Here is a 23,510-nt window from a genome sequence, read left to right on the forward strand (position 1 = left end):
AAAAAAAAGGCACCAAATGATACCACATGCACATTCAATTAAAATATGCAACGAGGATTTCCAATGGAAACAACAGAATAAATTCAAAATAATTTAATGAAAAAGTCGTACACACTAAATGAATTGGTGTAAAATGTATTAATTTCCCAGTTTGCCTCAGACGGACACCTGGTGGTTTCAGGGCCTCCCCGACGGCGCAGTGGTAGCGTCGCCGCCTTGTAATCAAGGGGTCCCGGGTTCGATACCCAGTGGAGGCACATAGTTGTTCGGATCCCACTTTAAACTGTATGTCCAGTCCCGATTAGCTTGTGCATAAAGTGGACTTAAAACACCAATTCAACAACGTGGTGGTTTCCCCCGACACAACAAAGACTGTCCCCAGTTCAGCATTTCTTTCGCTCGTAAATTGCAATCCTGTGAGATATATATTTCACCTTGGTGAATAGACTCAAGAATATTACCAAAATGAAAGAAGTGACAAAATATGACGAAACAATACACCGAATATTGCGGAAAATGACGGAAAAATGCCGAAAATCGGGGACAATGGCCTTAAAACTGGCCAAAAAAATTGCACTTTAAAATTACCTTTTTGACGAAGTGTAATATTGTGTATATTTAATGGGCAGGAAAAAGATGACATTTCATCAACTTCCGCTCCCTGTATGTAAGGGTTGTCTATGACTGCCACAAAGGCGGTAAGCGCAATGCTTATCAGGTGTGTTTACAGCACGCTGGGAAACGTTTTGGCAGAAGCATGGCGGCGGGTGTGATTTCGATCAAGTTCCAAGTTGAGCTAAAGGTAAAGCACGCAAATTTAGAGGATGTGGTGGGTAGGGCCCAAACATTCTCGATCTAGGTCATTTCGGAGGTGATGTGATCAGCACCACGCTCCGGTCGCCTTTACCCCCAGGGTTGCCACCAGGTGCCCATTGATTTGAGGCTGGGAGACACTTTATGGGGGGCCAAGACCGGAAAATATTCCCACGATCTTAGATCGCCCATCCCGGGAATCGAACCCGGGTCTTCCGCGTGGTAGTCAGACGCCATACCGACTTTATTTTTTCACAGTAGTATCCCTAAGCGGTAGTATTCCCATTATTAACTTTTTCTCAGTTTTTAACATTTGTCAATTGTTACTAAATTCTCCGTTCTCTCATTGCGGACAAACGCAAACATCCAAGTGGCCTCCCCGATGGCGCAGTGGTAGCGTCGTCGTCTTGTAATCAAGGGGCCCCGGGTTCGATACCCGGTGGAGGGACATAGTGGTTCGGACCCCACTTTAAAATGTAGGTCCAGTCCCGATTAGCTTCACTGTGCATAAAGTGGACTTAAAACACCGATTCAATCAATCAAGCAAACATCTACGCCCTAACCGGGATTCGAACCCGGAACCCCTGGCGTCGTAGCGCGCTGTGCTGACCACTCCACCACGGAGACTAGACCACCAAGGTTCTAATTGAACAAGGGGTCCCGGGTTCGAATCCCAGCCTGAGCATGGATGTTTGTGAGTGTCCATTCATCAATATCATTACTCATCCCAATCTTCGCAAATTAGCTTAAAGTTGCACAAGAAGCGAAGTAAAATAAAGCCAATCGATCAATCTCTAGTTGGAACTAATTGAACAAATTACGTGCCACTTGGCAACACTGCTTCTCTCCATGTCTGCCACCCTGCTCCAGTTTGGTTGTTTTGACGTCTTCTTCACGGTATTTTTAATCTTCGCTCTCGTTGGCTGTTCTTGCTCGACTTCCTTGCTACGATTACTCGCAGGACGAGTTGCTTTGCGTATTGGAAATGGGCAGTCTTCGTAAATTTGCTTTGTGAAAGTAGGGAGATTTCACACCAAAATGACAGGTGATACGCTGCGCAAGCCTGCATTCGATTGGTCAAGTATTCCAGTAAGACGTGTCGCTTCGATGTGAGCTTTCGGATAGGGACCTATAAATTCTAAAGGGTTCGGCAACAGGACCAGAACCAGGCACGTATCCAGAGGGAGGGCTCGAGGCCCCGAAAGTTTTAGGTTTACAATAGATAAAATGAGGTTTTTTATTTCTTGTGGTGTGAAATAAAATAATGTGACAATAATTTAAGGAGAGAAATAATTATCGAGGCAATACGGAGAATGTTCTGTAATCGTGTTATTGATAATAGCACGTATCCAAGATGGGGCACAGGGGGCTCGACCCTCTCCCCAGGAAATTTTGCAGTTTAGTTAGATAAAATTAAGTTTTTTGCATCTTAAATAATGTGAAAATAATGTAAGGAGAGAAATAATTATCGAGGCAAGACGGAGCATGTTTTATACCCCTGTTATTGTTAATGGCTCGAGTCCCCGTCCCTCCGTAAATTTTCCAATTTACACTAGATAAAATTAGATTTTTGGCGTCTTGAATAATATGAAGATAATTTGGGAGAAATAATTATCGAGACAAGATGGAGAATGTTCTATAACCCTGTTATTGTTAATAGCACGTATCCAAGCTGGGGTTGAGGTGACTCGAGCCCCCCAGGTTTTTTTTTATTTTACACTAGATAAAATCAGTTTTTTGGCTTTTTGAATAATGTGACGATGATTTAAGGAGATAGACAATTATCGAGGCAAGACGGAGAATGTTCTATAACCCTGTTGTTGATAATATTGCTCGTACACTTTTCTTGCGCTTTCGGTGTTGTCGCAGCGCACTTGAGCACTATGTAGAAACTTGTCAGCATTTGGAAGCTGCACAACAAAGGTAGCGCCACACGTAGGGCGATTCGTTGTAATTTCTAATCCCAGGAAGGCGGGAGAGGGTAGGAGTCAACTACTGGCGATATTAACGAATCGTTTTATCTGCGGAACGTTCTGGAATATAATAAGGATATAAATACGCGGATTCAATTTTTCGGTTCATCTGTACAAAGAATCTGTTAATGAGATTTCAGAGGTAAGTGTGACAATTCATACAGTCGATTGGTGATCAGATCAGTCAGCGTCCTCTGGTTGCTTTATAAGATATAGTGATTCGAAAATGAAGACATTGACGACAGCAGAACTTCCGGGGCCTCGGTGTGGTGCTAGTTCGGTTCAAGGGCCGAAGAGATGAAAGGTCTCTCTCTAAAGTGAATATTTCAGCAGTACCGGATATTGGAGTGGTTTATTAAAACAGAAATAAGCTGCATAGATCAACTGTGCCAGAACTAAATTTCGTATATGCAGTCCGAGAATTTCATGGTATAAAAAAATACTTTTGTTTAAGCTTACTGGGTTCGAAACACATTCAAACACTTAACTACCATAAAGAGACAGCCGAAAATTTTACGAATGTCGAGAAGAGAAAGCAAGAAGATGTTGCATATGTAGACATTTTAGGCTGAAATTGCAGGCTCTACCAGGACCCAAATCAGGGCTCTACCAACTGAGCCACCTAGCCATCCTTGACTTCAACCATTTTTTCGTTAAAATGTCTACATAGTACATGTCCTGTGTATATCAAATCGTAAGGTGTTCCTGTATAGTGAACAAGCACAGAAAATATAGGAGAGAGAAGAAAACTGAGGAGCATTCCCACCGGTTGAGGATAATTTTTTCTGTTTCTTCAACAAGAGCTACTACTTCGAGGCGACAATGACAGTGGCCTAATAAGGGAGATTTCACACCGTATCGCCTGAAGATTAGGTTTGTGCGGCCTTTTGTGTCGCTACGGTGTGAAACGTTGCTGTTGATTGGCCCATTCCAATCAACATGTATCGCGTGTCCCTTCGGTCTGAAACCTTGAAAATCCATGTCACAAGGATGGAAAATTAGGGCCTTGTTAAGGTTAGGTGTGAATGCAGGCAGACGACAGCACCCTAAAGGATCATATCCAAACCTGCAGGAAGAACGCATCTTACTTCAATCTCCAATACGATGATAAAAACTTCTGGTGAGTTGATTTTAAAAAAAAGTATCCAAGATAAAGATAGGCGTGCCCAGGATTTTCGGAAGGGAGAGGGGTTACGCATACCATTTTGGTGGGTGGTCAGTCTTGATTTTGCCATTTCTTCCCTGTCTTTGACGTTCCTATTTTATATATATATATATATTTAGGAATACTGGGTCAAATGGGGTTATTACCTCACCAAACCTTCCTTGGGCACGTCACTGGGGATAAATGAGTAAGCATTTGATAATACTGGGAGACGAGACATTAGATGTGTTGGGAACGGAAGGGTTTTCACTGTGCATTAATTGTTTTGTGATCCACCTGTATTCGAGAAGACTTCCTTTGTTTCGTGCCGATATATGACAAGACAGCGGAAGCTGTGACAGGCATTTTTGAACACTCGTGAGTGCTAAGGCCTGAATCTTGAACAATTTGGTGGGTTTCGGCTTTTATAAGAGCTGAAAAAATGGGAGGACAAGACACGTTAGAGGTGTTCAGGCTCGAATCAGATAGAAATATTCGAGAACTTTCTGCGTCCAGTTCGCAGCCCACAATTTGAATCTCGCGTTGTCGAGTGGATTGTCCATCCCATGCATGTGCAACAGCTTCGTAAAAACACTCAAAGACACCATAGATGTTTTTATGTCTGATGAGATGAAATGGACAAACACACATACTGAGATGGTTCCGGCACAGAGGAGTCGAGTGGTAAAAAATGTTCCGATTTCACGTTCTGATTAAAATGATAGCCTTACAGTGGCAACGATTTAAGGGATAGTTGCTCCCCATTTTCTATTTTTTTGCCTCAACATTATGACCTCTTAATGTTAAGCCTTGGCTACCAAGAGAAAGCAAACTTTCCTTGCAACGCCCTCCGCACCCCCCCCCCCCCCCGTTTTGGAACCCAATTGCCACCAGTGGTCTTCAACACACAATTGTGAGGTTCTTACTATACCCCTTACAAAAATGGTGTTGAGCCCCCCCCCCGGAAAGGAATTCCTGGATACGTGCCTGACCAGAACCTTTCTTCTCGCACAATTTAAATTCGGTCCAAGTTTGGTATTGTTTCATTCCCATGCGGAACTTGGACCGTATTGAAATTCATCTGGAAGAAAGGTTCCTTGACGGGATTTAAATTGATTTGATCCGGAAAAAAATGTTCCTGGACCATATTCAGATTGATCCGGAAAAAAGGTTCCTGGACCGAATGGAAATAATTTAGATAAAAAGGTTATTTACGGTCCAGGACCCATATACGTCTGGACCGGAATTGAATTTATTTAAAATTCCTGGACCTGTAGCAACACTGCTTTCGGACCAGGCGACAGGAGGTTTCACACAGAGTAGGGTTTCTATATTTCATAAACGCAAATCTGGGAAATCCGGGACGCCGCTGACAGGAAACCTGGTAGGGAGAGCCTGGCTCAACAAAGTAGTGGGTATAATTATTAGTAACACTTAAACTCCAATAGAATTCGTATGATAGTAAAGGCATTTCAGAAACGATTTTCAAGACGTGAAGGAAAAGGAAGACACTGCCTTGTAGCCTGAAGCGTTTTTGCAACAAAAGTTGCGGAAATTCAAGACTTTAAAGATTTTCAGAAAACTGTTTTGTACTTTAGAAAACTTAGAACCACAAGGAAATAGGTTAGTTTGCGACTCGTAACATAAACAAATTTGCATACACATAACCAAGAAAACACAAAAATGAAATGGCAAAATTTAGCACTGAGTGGGCATCGCCCCCTCCCCCAAATCAAAATGCTTAATTCGCACAGTGTCTTATTTTAGAACAGTGGTTCTAGGTCATTATTTAAAAAAAAGATGTACTGAAGAAGAATCATACATCTAAAATATTTCAATTCGGTCCAGGAACATTTCTTTCTGAATGTATTTAAATTCGGTCCAGGAACTTTTTCTCCAGATCAATTTAAATAGGGTCAAAGTACCGCATTGAAATGACCGAACTCAAATTGTGCTAGAAAAATGGTTCCGGTCTTATTACGGAACTCAATAGAACCCCTGTGCAGCGCATATCACTATATTATGTAAGCATAGGCGCAGACTCCATGGGGCTTGGGGGGGGGCTCGAGCCCCCCAATATTATCGATAATATTAATTTTGATTAAGAGGATCTAAGGAACGACTGAACATGACCGGACCTCTCTCCGATTTTCTTCATATTTGGCATACTCACTAATTGAGGCCTCCTAATCACGAATCTGAAGTTAAAAGTTGTCGGAAACGTGTAGAAATTGCAAAATAAGCGAAAATAAAGCGTCAGTTTTCGGAATGGAAACAGTCGATTTTTGCGAAATTTTTTTGTTTCACAAGCAAATATGTATATTCCTGATACTACCACGACACCAAATTTTAACTATGTTTGCCTAACCTACACAGAAAAAACTGTTTTGTTTGGAATTACCAAAAAAGTTTGGTTGAGCTGTTTGGTTATGCTTTTTGTTTCCGATAACCAAATATTGCTTGTAATTACTAATTAATTTTGTTTAAGAATACCAGAAAATTTGGTCCGACAAAATATGGTACTCGTAAACAAAATTATACATAATGTAAGTAAAGAGAAACAAAACGTTTGGTTAAATTTACTATATGTGCGTGAGCGTGCTTTCGAATTTGAAATAACGATTGTCCAGTTTCGTCGAGTGTAGTATAAAAATATTTTGTCGAAAATTGAAACTCATGTATATAGATAATTACTCGAAGTGAGTCTTATGTTGCTGTGTAACCTAATATTCTGAAAAAAAAAAAGCTCAGAATATACTTACTTTATACTGAGTTTCCTACACCGGCCGCTAGATGGTTCTGTCAAAATGTGTACAAGAAACATACGTTTTTGTACAACAAATAATGCTACGTTTGATTATAATCATAGTAAAAAATTGTGCTTTAACATTCTTCGAAAGATATGTAAACATCAAAGCTGCAAATTAAAGAAGAAAATGTACTGCATTGAATAAAAGTGAATCTCCCATGAGCAACCTTTTGATTCTGGAGTATATAAGTAGAAGGTAAGTGTGCCGCAGAAAAACAAACATGCTAGGAAAGCGGGTAGTTCATGTGAATTCTCTATTCTGAATGTGTATTTTGAGAACCCTAGCTCAAATTAGCCACATTGCAACATAAGTAATTATTAATAAATTATTTAACAAATCGTTTGGTAATTTTGACTAAATTATTTGGTTTTCCTAAACAAATGGGCTACATTTTCTTAGATTACCAAAATAATATTTGGTTTTGGTAACCAAAAAATTGTTTACGACAAACAAATAGAACTTGACCAATTCTTTTGGTAATGGTGAACAATTGTTTGGTTGATGCCTATTTAAACAAACGATTTGTTCACCACTACCATTTTTTTTTGGTTAATCAAAACAAACATTTTTCTCTGTGTAATCGAACTAACCTAACCACACGTCAATAGTTCGCAATTTCTAGACGTTTCCGACAAATTTTAACTTCAGATTCGTCATTAGCAGGCCTCAATTAGTAAGTATGCCAAATATGAAGAAAATCTGAGAGGGGTCCGGTCATCTTCATTCATACCAAATTGGTACATTTTGTCGTCTCCCAGTTTTCCTTGAGGAAAATATGAAAACTGTCCTGTTTTCTTGTTTTACAAATCTGGTCACCTTAACTAAAGATGAAAATCTATACCGGTGCTTATCTCGACCTCCCTAGTTTAGAATACATTTCACTAAAACACTAGACCGGATTCAATTTTTTCAACCTCAGTTCTTACTTTGGTTATTCTAATCGAACGCTAACTGAGCTTTTATTTGTTATTATCAATAAAAATGACAAACTTTCTGCTTTTTTGTAACTTGAAATGGACGAGGCAAATTTTCAATGGGCGGGGGGGGGGGGGCTTGAGTCGTTCAACTCCCTCCCGACGAAAATACTTTGAGAAGGGGATGATAGTACGGGAAGCGAGAGCGAAATAGAAAAATGATACAATTACAAGGAAAGAGACAGGGTAGATGCTTGTAGTGAAAATGGAACAAGATTCAGAACCCACCTGAAAATTTTTCTTGCTCTAGTGAGCCCACACACACTAAACCGACTGGCAACGTCCCTGAACGGAACAATAGCTTCGTTTCTTGTGTAACATTTGGGCGAGCAGGAGCTAAAACGCAACGTCACGCACTGGAACTGCCCAATGGAATCTCCCAGTCACACCTCTTCCAGAAAAAGAACACGGAAGCAGTTGCAAGCCTCTACGCCCAAAATTTCCCCGTTTTGGCTACATATCGATGATAGCCCAACACGCGCCGTGCAACACAGCGTGACGGTCATTCACGAGAGAAGGCAAAACTGTCTCACCTTGTCGTTGCGTCGAGTTTTCCCACCACCAGGAAGCTACAAATATCACTACGTTCTGAAAAATGGCGCCACTACGCTCCCTGCAGCACCACTCCCCTCTGGAGCGACTGACATGCAGGGTTGCCATCTTGTTAAGACGAAATATCCTATTACACTGCCGAATTTCACCAGACCGCACCTTTTCGCATAAACCAGTGCAGTTCACTACAGTATGTTCAAAAACTAATGTAGAAAAGTTAATGTTATGTATACAGTAGTGGTGGCAGTCTTTCTTGTTTGGGTGAGTCACTGGCAAGGCCTCCCGTAGAATTTTTTCTCTTGGAGGAGTACAGCAGTGTTCAAACTGAAAGTTTGGGCCGGGGGGGAATAAGGGCAGTGGCGCAACCACAGGGGAGCAGGGGCTCATTGCTCTTCCAACCTTCGACGGAAGTCAATTCCGGGGGGGAGGCAAACGTCGACGGCCAAGGGCACCTGCGGGGGGCACATATAAGTAATTGCCCCCCTCGATTTCAAATTTTATGCAAATAAAAATACATTTCGTAAAATTTTATTGCTCGCTTTGCTCGCAGTACCTGCCTGCGTTTATCAGTTTCGTCAAATTCAGAACCGTATCTAGGGGCCGGTGGGACTCGGCCGTGAAAATATTTGCGCCCTATAAAATCAATATTGTTTTCAGTTGCAGGAACTGGGTTTAAAAATATTCTTTCTCGCTTCGCTCGCAATTTGATTGTTTTCTGTAATGCATTTAAATTATATGTGTTGGCCTCCTCGATGGCGCAGTGGTAGCGTTGTCGCCTTGTAATCAAAGGATCCCGGGTTCCATACCCGGTGGAGGCACATAGTGGTTCGGATTCCACTTTAAACTGTAGGTCCAGTCCCGATTAGCCATACTGTGCATAAAGTAGATTTAAAAGCACCAAATGAATCAATAATATGATTTGAATACGTACACAATTTAGTGTTTGCATGTCGCATAGGTTATGTATTTTCTTATTTTATGTCGCTCCACGTTGCATATGTGTAAAACATATCTTGTACATGAAAGTTATTATTATTATTATTTATTTGTTCAGCACAGGATATATTTCCCAATTATGTTGAACATAATATACTGTGAATAAATAACAAGAGAGAAGAGAAAAAAGAATAGATGAAAGTATGAGCGTCTATGTCAGTGATGTGCCGTAGACTATAAGTTTACGTCTACATGCGTTGTCTACACGTAATCTACGCGTAGATTACATTGGGTTTTAGTATACATAGAATACGTAGACAATCTAAAGTGCATTAAAAATAATTTTCAAGGCTTTCATGAAAGGAAAGTGACATTTTCAACTATATTGGTTCCTAACGAAATGAAAAGAACCCCATTTACAACAAAATTTCTCTTCTCTTTTATTATCAACAATGGAAGAAGATAAATAGTGTAAAAAAACAACAACAGATGGCAGTCGTGAGGCAAGAGTGGTCTTCTTCCCATAAAACACTAGAATATTTCCTATATTAGGTCTCTTCCTTGGTGAGAAATTGTTCGAATTTGGAAGAAAGAGTATGAAAAGTTCTCCTCACACATCAGCAACTGATACGCAGCATAATTTTCTCTTAATTCCACGGCGCCCTTTGCCAAGTTAAAACCTTTTGCCATGTTGTTTACATAGATTACGTAATCTACGTGTATAAAATAGTCTACATGTAGAATGTAGACTATCGCTGTTTACACGTAGACGCACATCACTGGTCTATGTACGCAATATTTACATCAATTTATGAACTTATTGTTGTGATTATCTTTTTTTTCAGCACACTACGTGAGTCTGTGAACATGTCGAACTCTACAGTTTTTAATAGTTCATTCACCGTGTCCTGAGGGTGAAAACCTATGCGTGTTGAGCCTTGACCTCTCCGTGTAGAATAATTTCCGGTTTCTTGCGCTGTGTCGGCCTACATTAAAGTTTATACTTTCTAACAGTGCAGAACACTCACAGCCATGATTAATCAGTTTCTGTAAAAAATGACATCACTGACGACTCTTCTGTTGAACAAAGTTTCCAGACCGAAATGCTTGCATGGGCTAGTTCTTTTTGTGATATTCAATGTTCACCTTGAAGCACAGACATTTCACAAACTGCCTTTGGACACTCTCCACTTCCTCTTGCCGTGTTTTGTACTGTTGATTCCATATGGGAATGCAGCATTCCAGTACTGGACGAACGAGTGCGACGTATATTTTTACAACCGTAGGCACGACAATTCTCGTATACGCCTCACCGTCGAGCTGCCAATTATATATGTTATGTGCAAAAGGAATTATCTTCGGAATACATTTACCATACATATTCTGCCATTCAAAAATGCAATTTGTGTGTTTGTTTTCCATTATTAGCTAATGTGAAATTGAACGTGTTGTATTTCAAACCATTTGTTCTAAACAAATGCTTTAGCACCGACATCTACCCCCTTTTGGCGTAATTTATGAGGATAATCACGTCTTTGATACTACTACTACTGCTGGTAGTAGTAGTAGTAATAATATTATTGTTGTTATTATTACTATCATTATTATTATTGGTACGTTTGTCCTGGTACTTGCCCCCCCCAGACAAAAAATCCTGGTTGCGCCTCTGCATAAGGGGATGCTATTGCACGAACTTTTCCCAGGGCATTTGCCCCCTCTGCTCCCCCTTGCCTTGCCCCTGTCAGTCAAAATGAAACAAAGTGACATAAACAAGTAAAAACATATTAAATATATCACGGTTGTTTAACAAGGGTTTAGCCTTCCTGGTCAGACAAAAATAAAAGAAACATGTTATCCACTCTATGACCCTTCAGGATCACGAGTGCCAAGCGAAACGAGTTTGCTTATGAACAGGGGCAGCGCCAGGCCGGTGCGAAGGGGTGAACCCCCTTTTTTTAAACCTAAAGTTCCGCCGCGCCAGAAACCCGCGCAGGCCCGTACCCAGGAGAAGGGCCATGGGGGCCATCCCCCCCCCCCTCGAGCCGTGAAATTTTTAAATGTGAACCCATAAAAAGCTACGAAAAAAACATCGAAGATTTTTTAAACTTGTAAAAATTTCAATTTAGTCCTTGCATATATGAATGTGTTTGTTGTGTAGAGAGGCAGTTTCCAGAAGTCTGCAGTCTGCGATATTGGGTACGTTTAGTTATATAGCCATTGATGCATGGCTACCAGCAGTGGCGGTGAATGGATGGATCATGGGGGGCAATTGCCCCCTCTCACTATTTCCACTGTTGCTCCTGCTCTATGGCCTCTTAATGCTAAGCCTTGTGTACCCAGACCCGGTGGAACCACATAGTACTTCGGATCCCACTTTAAACTGTAGGTCCAGTCCCAATTAGTCTATCTGTGCATAAAAGTGGACCTGAAACGAAAATCCATACTCAACTTGTGTCTACTAAGAGAAAGTAAATTGTCCTTGCCCCCCGGTTTTCGCACCCAATCGCCGCTACTGGCTACCAGGTGAAAATCTCTCTCTCTCTCGGTAAACCATAGACTGCTACGATCCTTCGTAGCGGGCTATGGGTTAACTCACATTTAGAATTCTTTATTGTAATAATAATTGCTAACGCGTATAATTTAATTTTGAAATATATTATTTCCAAAACATAGAATTATCGTGACTGTTCAATGGTTCTGGTATAAAAAAAAAAAAAGGAAATTTGAAAACATTCTTAATTTGCGAAACTCAGAACTACCCGAATACTTCTGGCCAGTATCAGCGATTGGGTGCCAAAACTGGGGATGAGGAGGGAGCAAGGGCAGTTATTTTCTCTTGGTAGGCAAGCATTTAGAGGCCATAGTACGGGGGCAAAAGTGTCAAAATAGCCCGCCACTGTGTTTGTGTGTGTACATATATCAAGAGGCCTTAGTACGGGGGCCTGCGAAGAAGCGAAGACAACGTTAAAATTCCCCCTCCACAAAGCAGCCATAAGGGAAACAGGATTTTGTCAAAATAACCGTTGTGCGCTGTGATTGCACACCTGTTAGTACGGCGACTGCACTGCATGGTCACCCTTCATATTATGTCGTCGGCATATTGAGTGCCGAATGTTAGGTACTAAAGTGAGACCGCTGTTTTTGTATGCAACAGGCAGGCATTGATCCCTGGAAAATGGACGTTAAGGGGAGGCGTTACAATTACGCACCAATTGTGCATTTATTTCAATATCTCCCAAATGGGCACTGCTACTAAAAAAAAAGAACCTGGATGTATCCATGAGTATGAATTTCTCTCCATGTTGCAAGTGGAAGCGTTTCCTTATGTTGATTATTAAGCTGGACGCGATGTTTGAAAAATGTGATCAGAATTTTCGAAATCCCATGTATTCCTTATGGGGAATCAGCTTCAAAATCAAGTTACGGCTAATCAAATGGAAGTTTCGACTTTTCCGCTGGTGAAATGCTTGCGTATGAAACAAGTAATGTTTTATTGCTCCCGCCTTTATTCTAGGACGTTTATAAGGATTAAAATTACATAGTCGCCGAAAAATGGTGACCATAGAGATTTGTTAAGCTTCAAAGTAAAGATTACGATCGATTTTGCGTCGTAATTGCGAACGCTAATGTGGGCATGGAAAGTTTAGACGAATTTCGTCGCAGATGGCAACGCTGCCAGGAGGAAGAAGGAACAGCCGCCCTCGCAAACTCGATGGAAGACAACACAAATTCAAGGTCGTCGCTACAACGCAGCCACCAGTTGGTCACTGCGTGGACAAAGCTTCACCCTCGTGACTTGTGACCCCGTTCTTCCTGTATAGCTAGATGGATGAGGGAGGGGGTTCGCTTATCAACACATCACGTTTGTTTACCGCGCGTAAAGTAGGACTGAGAGGGACTTGCCATTAGCATTTTGCTTTGCAAGTATGGGATTGCCATGTTTACATCCAGCTGACAGCAGAAAACACAAATGGAGTGCATGGTTGAGTTGCGTAAAATCGCGGAGGCGAAAGTGGGCATGAATAAAGACGGATTTTCGTTTAAAGGAAGGGGGGGGGGGGTTACGCATACTTTTTTAGTGGTAAACATCAGCCCGAATTTTGTCATCTTTTCCTGCCTTTGACGTTCTTTTTCTAGGAACCTCACATCCTGACTACTTTGAACATTCAGTTACTGCAGACCCGACGCGATATGGCCGATATGAAATTTTTCTATAAAATCATCAATGGGAAATTAAGATCTGAATTTCTTCTTACAGAATTCAACTTCAGAGTTCCCTCTCGATCGACCCTAAACACTGAATTGTTCCACAGCTAGGCTTTCCCTTATGAAGCGCGCTCTATTCCACAGGCTGCCCCAGTTCTACAATAAACTACCCACAAACATAGACATTTTTGCCCCTGAAAGCATTTTCCGATCTTCCCTAAAAATGTTTATGTAAATCTTTGTTTCTTTCCTTGTTTATGTCTTATGTTTATATTTAACCTTTCTTGTTTTTACCTAAAACCATCTTGAATTGTTCTTGTTATTTGTTAGAGTTTTCAGTGTAAAATGGCCTTAAAAGTGCTGTATCTGAAACTTTGAATAAATAAATAAATTAAATAAGATGTGTTATGACCCACCACCAACACCCCCGCCACTAAACTTCACGAAAATGGTCTTACATATAGGTTTTGTTTCAGATGCTGCATAACATTAAAGAAAGGGGGAAAATCAAGCATTTTTCGAATTCAGAACCCCAAAATGTATTTCAAATTGACTGCTCTTTATGTAATATACACCGATTTTACTAAGGCATTTGACAAAATTAACCATTATATATCACTGCAGAAAATGGCCTCATTGAATATTTCACTTAATACTTAAAATTTCTTTGCTTCATATTTGGCCGATCGAACGCAAACTGTAGTATGAAGAAAAATTACGAGAAGTCGCTCGTGTTCCGCAAGGGTCCAATCTTGGACCGCTCTTGTTTTTATTATAATACTTATCAACAACTTACCTAATTGCATTCAAAAATCTCAAAAGCTGCTTTTCGCCGACGATCTTAAGCTTTTCCACGAAATAACAACTTCTGAAGACTGTTTGAAACTACAGGAAGATGTAGACAGAGTGATCTCTTGATGTAAAAATAAAAGATTAGATCTTAACCCAACAAAATGCAGCGTAGTCACTTACTCAAAACGCAAAGCACCTTGTGTTTTTCTATACAGCATTAATGACATACAAATCGCACGCAAAAGTGAAATTAAAGACCTCGGAGTGACCTTCGACTCCAAGCTCAGATTTAATAAGCATATTGAAACTGTTACTAACGACGCTGTCAGAGACTTAAGTTTTATAATCCGATCAAGCCACGTCTTCACGAAAATAGAACCAGTGCTATTCCCTCGTACGGTCAAAACTAGAATATGCGTCAGTAATCTGGAATCCTACCCAGAATAATTCATAGACTAGAACGCAGTGGCGGGCTGGCAGCTAGTATGATGGGTAGTGCCAACGTGATCAAGAAATCGAAAAATTTTCGCTAGCATATGTCATAGAAATCTAATGAAAGAGGTAATTTTAATGGAACTTTGTTTACTAAAATTGTAGACAAAAATTCAGACTTCCTAAGATTGGTTTATTTTACTTCGCATTTGTACTACTTTTGGCTAATCGCGAAGATAAGGATGAGTGAACACTCACAAAGAACACCGATGCCCAGGCCGAGATTCGAACCCGCAATCCCTGTCGTCGAAGCATGCTGTGCGGAGGTCGGCCAGAGTTTCTAAGCAATAAATGCGACTATTAAAATTTCGACGCCTGTCACCTTTACCATTTTTTTGATATTTTTAAATAGAATTTATGTTTAAATCTGGCGTGGGACAGCCAAGTTGTTTAACTTTTAATTTAATATCGTATAGTTCCTTGGAAAACGGTGTATGTAATAGTGCTCTAATCTGACTCATCTTTACTAACTAGCCTTCCTTTCACAAACCATCGGACACTTTCACTTCACTAAAAAGAAAAACACTGGACAATTAGAGACACCGAGTCGATCACGGTATTCCCGCCTTGCTTTGTTTATAATTTGCAACCCCGGCACGACAGACGGTACATCAACGATCGGTGGTACTAACAACTGAAATATGATTATCTGCTAAATGAACTGTAGATCTACAATTTTTAAAATTCAATGCAAGAAATTGAATTATATCTCCAAGTGAAATTCTTATACTGATAGATTTTCCGTGTGCTTTTTTAATAATATTAAAGTAAAAAATCCCCTGGTGATGCGAATTCCCTTTGATATTTAGGCAATTTTTTTGTACAGTAAATGTCTTCAATGTTGTCAACGTCAGTTGCAACACATGAGTGTCTGTGTGCGTGAGAGCAAGGGATATATCTTTGCTTAAGGAAGAAATCGATAACAAAAAAGTCTGGATGGCTCTTTAGACGCATCTATCATTACGTTCGTTCTTGCCAAGTATGCAGGAAAGTATCTTTCTCGCGAATTACTTCTCCAACGAGTATTACAAATCGGTCAGTATTAGTCACTTCTCTGTGAAGTTTGCAACTATGTCAACACAATGCGAAAGCTTTCGCGTCGTGCCACGACGCGACCTGGCTCGGTTGATTGTCTCATGGCTGCCACTGGGCTACCACCCCACCTCCTCGCTCGTTGACTGTGGAGACTTTTTCATGCCTCCGCGCATGCCTCTGCGCTTAGGCCAGACTATGCTAGCCCAGAGCAAATGAGAGAACAGCTGGGGATGCGGCGCAGGAATTGAGGCGGCCGTAAGCTCGAACGCTTACGAGATTCGAATCTCCTCGTTCGTAAATGTATAAATTTAACTATATTTTGGCAAAGCAAGTGCTATTTCTTTTTCTGAGGGTAGAGCCATGGCACGGCGGCTCTCCCCTTAGAGCCGCCGCTGCTAGAACGTATTCAGTCAAAGTTCCTTAGTTACCCCGAATTCAAAGCCTGTGGAGAATATCCAACATTCATTTCATACGATAATCTACTTTCAGAGAACAATTTCTGCAAATTAGCACTCCAACGACAAGCAAGTGACCTGCTCTTTCTGTATAAAGTAATTAAAGGTTTAATAGACGATTCCAACATGTTATCAACCGTAACATTTAATGTTCTCGTTTCCAAAACACGTTCCAAACATAAAATCTTTCATTGTCAGAGAGCGAAAACGTCAATTCTTTCTGCCTCTCTGGTGTGGAGAGCGTGCAGAATATCTGATATATATTATAAAATACGTTATTGTATGTGGTGAACTAGCAGTTATGGCCAATGTATATAGTCTGTGCATAGCAACGATTATGCATCTTGTTTATGTGTCTTATGGATGATTTAAGTTTTAATAATGTAATCCACCTTGTTACAAGTTTCAATATATTTAATTATGAAGTTCCAATCTTGAGATGTTTATTTCTATTTATGTCATAAATAATAGGACATAACAAATGGCGACGAGGATGGGACATAACAATATCTTTATCTGTCGTGCAACTCTTTCAACACAATTTCAAGTGTAAATAACACAATTTATATTTTTGCAATGAGTTTGTACAAGCTTAAAAAATCCATTACTGAAACACTGGAGGAAATCTATTGTACTGTCATGTCATTATTTAATGAGAGCGCTATAATTGGGCTCAGCCTGTTGGGCTCTTATCAATAAATAAATAAACATAAATGAAATAAATTGCTTTGTAGAGCAAATTTTGGGAAAGGCTCGGACTCGGTAGGCCAAGGGTGCCCAATTTTTTTCTATGCAGGGTCCATAGGCGGAGTTCTGGAGGGGCCGGGGGCCTGCCCCCCATCTTAAAAAATACTAAAAAGATAACATATGATTAAGTTCAGTTACTACATTTTTGTTATGAAGCCATACCGCAAATCTTGACGTTTGGCATGATGGCATGTGCGGTAATTGCGCCGCAATAGCGGGTGTTAGACGATTTGATTGATGTGTACAGTTTGAAGAAAGAAAAACGTAAAATGACTTTCTGTTGAGTCAACAGTTACTGCTGGGGCATCAAAACAACTTTTCAACAACCAATATACTAATTAATATTTGTTTACTTAAGCGAGGAAATTTAACATTTTCAAATGTAAAAGGCCTAAAACTAAGTGTTTTTAAATTGTTGTTTTTTTTTCCCGGGGGAAGGCCTCCGAACCCCTTATAAACTAGGGGATATTCAATACCCCTCAGGTACATCATATGTTTCTCCCAGAATCTGCCCCCCCCCTTAAAGCAAAAGCTCAAACTCCGCCCATAGCAGGGTCTCTCTCTGTATTGCATTATATTTACACCAAAGTCAATGCCTGAAAATATATATACTATATATATATATATATATATATATATATATATATATATATATATATATAGATAGATAGATAGATAGATAGAGAGGGGGGAGGGCATGGCCGTATTTAGAGGGGGGTTTCTAGGGTTCAAACCCCCCCCCCCCCGAAACATCTGACATGTTGGATTAATGGAAGTTCCGAAACCAAAATCTGTAACTATTTTCAAATTTTTTTTTCGAAGCATCACAAAAATACAAGGAGACAATGTTGAAAGGATCGAGCTAGAATTTTCATATATTTGGAATTCTGAAAGTTGAGTGAAACAGGATTTATTCTCGGAATCACAGCCCACCCCGTGACCCCTCCATTTTCATTTCTGCTGTCCTCTTTCCAGTTTAGTTCCTGCGTCACAAGGAATATACACTGAAAATTCCCTTATGATTGTCCCAAAATTCCCTTTCCAACTTTTAAATTCCCTGTCCGATAAAGTTGAAATTCCCCCTGATAGGAGTTCAAACCTAGGATCTCCAGTTTCGTAGCGCATTCGCGATTGAGGTTACAATCCATGCACCAGGCTAAGTTTTTAAAGAGAGTAACTGGTTCCACACTTTTCAAAATTCCAAAAATTAAGTTATAAGGTCAAACAACAAAAACTTTATGACTAAAATTTCTATCTAAATTTTAGAGCTTTTTCTTGAAGGTGTCTTAAAATTTAATAACAAAGTATAATAATTGTGCATTTCAGTACACACTGTACGAAACGTAAAAAAACAAACAAAAAAAACTTGTGCTCGATATTCACTCATCTGCTGAATTGAGTAAGCCCCCTTAAGGATATAATAATAATAATAATAATAATAATTATTATTATTATTATTATTTTGGAATAAAATTGTTTTATTATTATGAAATTTTAATTATTATTGTATAATTATTGTTATTATTTCTATTATTCAAATTTCTGGTGACGGCCATGGGAACAATTATGAATGAACCCCCCCCCGAAATTTTTTCTTGCCTACGGCCATGGGGGAGGGGCAGGCTTCTAAATAAGATCGCAATATAAAAAGCCATGACGGGAGGACACTGACCTACGCCAATGCATGTGACTGCAACCATAGATAAAATAGCCGATGAGATTGGATGCAATTCTGAGGAAATCGGTAGTCGGGACTGGGATTTCGCTTGGAAAATAGCAGGCAGCAACACTGATCCGCGGGTGGTCTGGGGGTGGGGTCGAATGGGCTGTATGGAATAGTGATGGGTCGTTCGTGAACGAGTCGTTCCTTTTGAACGACTCCCTCTTGGGAACTGTGAACTGCTCGCTCCTTCGGAGTGAACGAGCAGTTCCTCTGTGGTCGTTCCTCGGAGTCGTGAGCTTTGAGTGTACGTTGTCAACCGCTCATGCAGTTCCAGCTCCGTCGATGACTCATGACTGCGAGAGAGAGCGACGGTGTTTTGTTTTGTTTCTGCTGTGTACGTGCTCTGGTTTTCTTGTGGTAGGTGGAGTAGTAGGCGGAGTTCCCTCTCTCCTAATTCTTTTCACTCAAGCTAACTCCAGCAAGTCCTCCCCCACCCCCCCTCACTTCAGCTGCACGAAACCAACATGGAGAGGAGTTGATCGTTCCTTTGAATGGCTGCTTGAGTGAGCGAGCTCCGGTGAACTGCCTCCCGAAAAGGAACTGCCATGACAAGTGGTAGTTCCTCAGGAGTCGTGAGCTTTGCTTGTATGCTGCCAACGCTCCCAGTCGATGACTCACTCCTACCTCCTACGAACCTGCGCGAGAGAGGGAGAGAAAGAGAGAGCGCGAGAGCGAGCGAGGTCCCGTCTTTTGTTGCTAGTTGTTGATAGTGGCGGTTTTCCGCTTAGTTATGCGTGCAACTCTGTTTACAACAGCAATGCTGCAGTAGTTCAACAATGAGGGAGGGATGATGATTTAAGAGGTTCTTCAGTTACCAATTTGGTTTTCCTGATTTTTTAAAAAATACTTTTAGTTGAAACTTTTGAATTTCTCAAAATTTCGGGAGGGAACTGCAGCCCCATGAGTCCCCCTCGACCCAATCACCCATTCAATATTACATAAATTCTGAATTCAACCTAAATTTCAGGATCTTACTAAACATTCTGTAGATACTCTTGTGAGGATATCAGTAAAACACATAATGTTCGTTCACTTCCAATCAATATATAATTCACTATTTGATATCGCTGTGTAGACAACAATGAAATTAATATAAACTATAAAGGATGGATAATAATATTGAGTAATCGGAACTCGACGTAGCTCATCGTCCCCCCCCCCCTCGAGAGAATCCACTCCCAAAAAGGCCAAGCACGGCGAAGCCGGTTGCCTAGGGGTAGCAAGCGAAAGCGTGGGTCTCCGCCTCCCTGCCTCTGCCTGAAATGCGAGCGAGCGAAGGGTGCATGTTGACAGGAAAAGATGTCCTGTACGACTGGACAAAAAAGAATAATCAGACTCTCAGACGTTTGGCAACACCGCTTTCGCACCCCCCCCCCCTTTCACACTAGCACAAGTGGAGACGAAAAGTCTGGGGTTCCTCAAGTCCAAACTCTAGCCGGAGTCACTTTAGTAGCTGTTTTGTGTTCTTCCATCCTTGCGCGAAGGCGGATTCCTCCCCTCTAATTCTTTCCATCCCCTCCCCCGCCCAACGAAACCAACTTGGAGCTGTGTTGGTATGGTAGCTCCTGTGAACGACTCTTTCAACGAGCAAGCTCCAATGAACTGCCTTTCTAAAAGGAACTGCCTCGTCGTTCCTTTGAACGACTCCTGGTGAACGACTCCTTTCGGTGAGCGAGCTCCGGTGAACTGCCTCCCGAAAAGGAACTGCCATGACCCATCACTAGTATGGAAGACACATGGTTCCTTTCGAAGGGTCCGTAGAAATTCCGTGCTTTCCCCTCGGTCACTCGACTCCACTGCCGACATGTTGCCAACTTGCAAGCAACAAAAGCGAATCTGACAGGAACATCAACCGCACACGAACCGCAAGGATGCAACAGATACATATTCATATTTTGTTGCATACGAGTAGGGTACATGGCAAGTGGAGAGACAGAGATAAAACTGGTACCGTTAGTGTTCGGAACGACGTGGCAACTATGTATGCTTTGGTCAACTCGCAGTCGCAGGGGACAAGACAAAATCAGGGAAGGAAAGCAAAGCAGTTTTGCTAATGTGCCGCGCATTTTGTTTCGTGACCTGTGGTGTGGTGTGGAGGATAATGTGCGCTCGTGATTTCAACGAAGTGCGAGAATACGGCCGTTGTCAGTAGAGATAAGTACAGAAAAATCAACGGAAATTTGCAAGTAAGTTTTGTACTTTTACCTGAAACTTGACAGTTATCTGTAATTGTAAAAGTTTTGAAGTTTCATTCCGCTGTTTAGTTTCTCGCATGGCAGGCTAACAGGGTCATGCGTGTAAAGTGGGATCCATGAGTATTACCGTGCAAATTGTCCATGACTATTTTTCATTAATTTTTCTCTTACATCCAATGTGTTTTTAAGCAATGGATTTTTATATATGCTGGTGCAGAAGTTTTTAACAGCTTGTTTTGAGTTTTCTTTTCATTCTTGAAGCTCTTATTGGGTGAAATAAAGTGCACGAACATGGTGATTGACAATTTGCACGGTAATACTCATGGATCCTACTGTACCGGTCATTAAGACGTGGGCAATTTACTTCTTCTACACTATTAAGATTTGCTTTTAGTTTTTGATAAGTTATTTAACAACTTTAATGAAGATGTCACAGTTTTTTAATGTATGAGAGCTGTCAAAATGTTTCATTGTTGATTTGTTCCAGTAGTGAAACAAAGTTTAACATGCATTTATTACGAAACTGCGATATGGTCCACCTATATCAATCAGTACAACTGGCGTATGCAGGGAGGGGAGCTGATGGGGCTGCAGCTTTTCCCGAAATTCTGATAAAATAAAAATTTTCAAATGAAATCATTAAAGAACTCGGGGAAAGTGGTAAATGCACACTTCCCTATAATATGATCCCGATTACAATTTATGCCTTTCAACAAATTTTAAAACTAAGGTAATTACGCCCCCCCCAGAACGCAGCTACGTACGTAACTATCTTAATAATTGCAACCCCCTTTCATAAAAATAACCTGCGTACGTTAGTGATAGCCCCGGTTTATTGGGCACACATTTTTAACAAACTGCTAGTGATGTGATGATGACAATTTATATAATTAACATCTGAATTTCTTTACACCAAATTTTATATTTCTAGTATTTTTTCGTAGTTACCTAAATAGGCAAACGAGATAACTGATTTCTTATCGACATTTTAACCACAAAATACTTGTATTTGTTACGCAGGTCGCTATATATACCGACCTCCAGGGGGGAGTGGTTATCACAGCACACTATGGCGCCAGGGCTCCCGGGTTCGAATCCCGGCCTGGGCAAGAGTGTTGTTTAGGTGTTCAGTTTCATCGGCACGATTAGTCAAAGTGCCGGAAAAGCGACGTTAGATATCTTAATTGAATCAACGAATCTGCTCATGATCTAAAAGTGATCTAGTACTTACTTGTGGTTACCAGTAATTGCTTCGGCGAGTATAATCGAATCACCTCGGCCTCCAAAACTCTCTATCTCTGATGCTGTTCACTCACACCCAGCACCTCCACACACATGAAACGGGTCTCGTTTTGCGTGAAACTAGATAACCTTTAAACAATTGAACGTTACCTGGAATAGTGAGAAGCTGGAATGGGAATCGTGTACGCAGAAAATGTGTCATTTACGAATGAGCACAGTGCAAAATGTGTGATGATGAAAACGCCTAGGATAAACCTCGATACGCTATCCACCTAAGAGGCCATTAAAAGAGCCGCCGAGGCAAACTGTTCAGATACCTGTAATCGGGAACATAAAGATAAGGACGGATAATACGGATATGACACTCTAATCTTTACGAAGCCGAAAATGAAATCGGAAATACCATGATGAATCCCAATTCAAACATGTCCCAGTGCCAGGATTATGATAAGCCGTAGTGACGCTAACGCTCTGGCATTCCTAAACCGGAAGGGTTATTGGCTTATTGCAGCAGCTTGACCTTAACTGTGGGTGATCATCCTTACTAACGTTTTTCAGGCTCATATGAAAACATTATCGTATAGCTTAAATATATAACTCCGCGACGAAGTATTATTTGTAATCCGTAACATAATTATTTAATCAAAACATGGGAAGGGTTCAGCTTTCAGTAGTCGGAGAATAGTAAAATTAAAATACCTGTATTATAACTAATAACTATTGATCATGGATATTATTTACTAATGGTAAACTGGTTAATAATTACATTATTATTGAATTTAAACAGTTTTCAAGGAACGACTTGAGATGATCGGACCCCTCTCCGATTTTCTTCATATTTGGCATACTCACTAATTGAGGTGGCCTAATCACGAATCTGAAGTTAAAAGTTGTCGGAAACGTCTAGAAATTGCAAAATAAGCGAAAATAAGTCGTTAGTTTTCGGAATGGAAACCGTCGATTTTCGCGAATTCTTTTGTTTCACAAGGAAATCCTATATATTCGTGATACTACCACGACACCAAATTTTAACTATGTTTGCCTAACCTAACCACACGTCAATGGTTCGTGGGACTAGCATCAATGGTTCGCAATTATTTTGCAATTTCTGGACGTTTCCGACAAATTTTAACTTCAGATTCGTCATTATAGTGGAACCACGAGCAAAACAACCTGCGCAGACCCGCGAGTCATGTGCACCGTACCCCCGCGAGTAGGGGGGGGGGAGAGTTGACCATGCTTCCTTATGGCCCGAGGTGGAGGGAAGAAGGGAAAGTTGCGCGGGGACTTCTCGTCCCAAGGTTTTTTTCCTTGTGGTCGATCTATAGCAGACCTCAATTAGTAAGTATGTCAAATATGAAGAAAATCGAAGAGGGTTCCAGTCATCTTAAGTCATACCAATTCAATTAATATTTCTAAAT

General features: G+C 40.7%; 1 protein-coding gene across 4 annotated transcripts in view; it reads right to left on the minus strand.

The window, feature by feature from the left end:
• Positions 1-22,371, minus strand: part of LOC145978034 (uncharacterized) — a 63,014-nt gene extending 40,643 nt beyond the window's left edge. The window contains exon 1 of one of the 4 annotated variants that reach the window (XM_083110427.1): positions 22,240-22,371. The gene's annotated coding sequence lies outside the window, so the exon portion shown is untranslated. The other 3 variants (XM_083110428.1, XM_083110423.1, XM_083110424.1) reach the window with 3 other exon arrangements.
• Between the last annotated feature and the right edge of the window lie 1,139 nt (positions 22,372-23,510).

The sequence above is a fragment of the Lepisma saccharinum genome, chromosome 24 (genome assembly GCF_977018435.1).
Source record: "Lepisma saccharinum chromosome 24, izLepSacc3.1, whole genome shotgun sequence".
Classification (NCBI taxonomy): Eukaryota; Metazoa; Arthropoda; class Insecta; order Zygentoma; family Lepismatidae; genus Lepisma; species Lepisma saccharinum.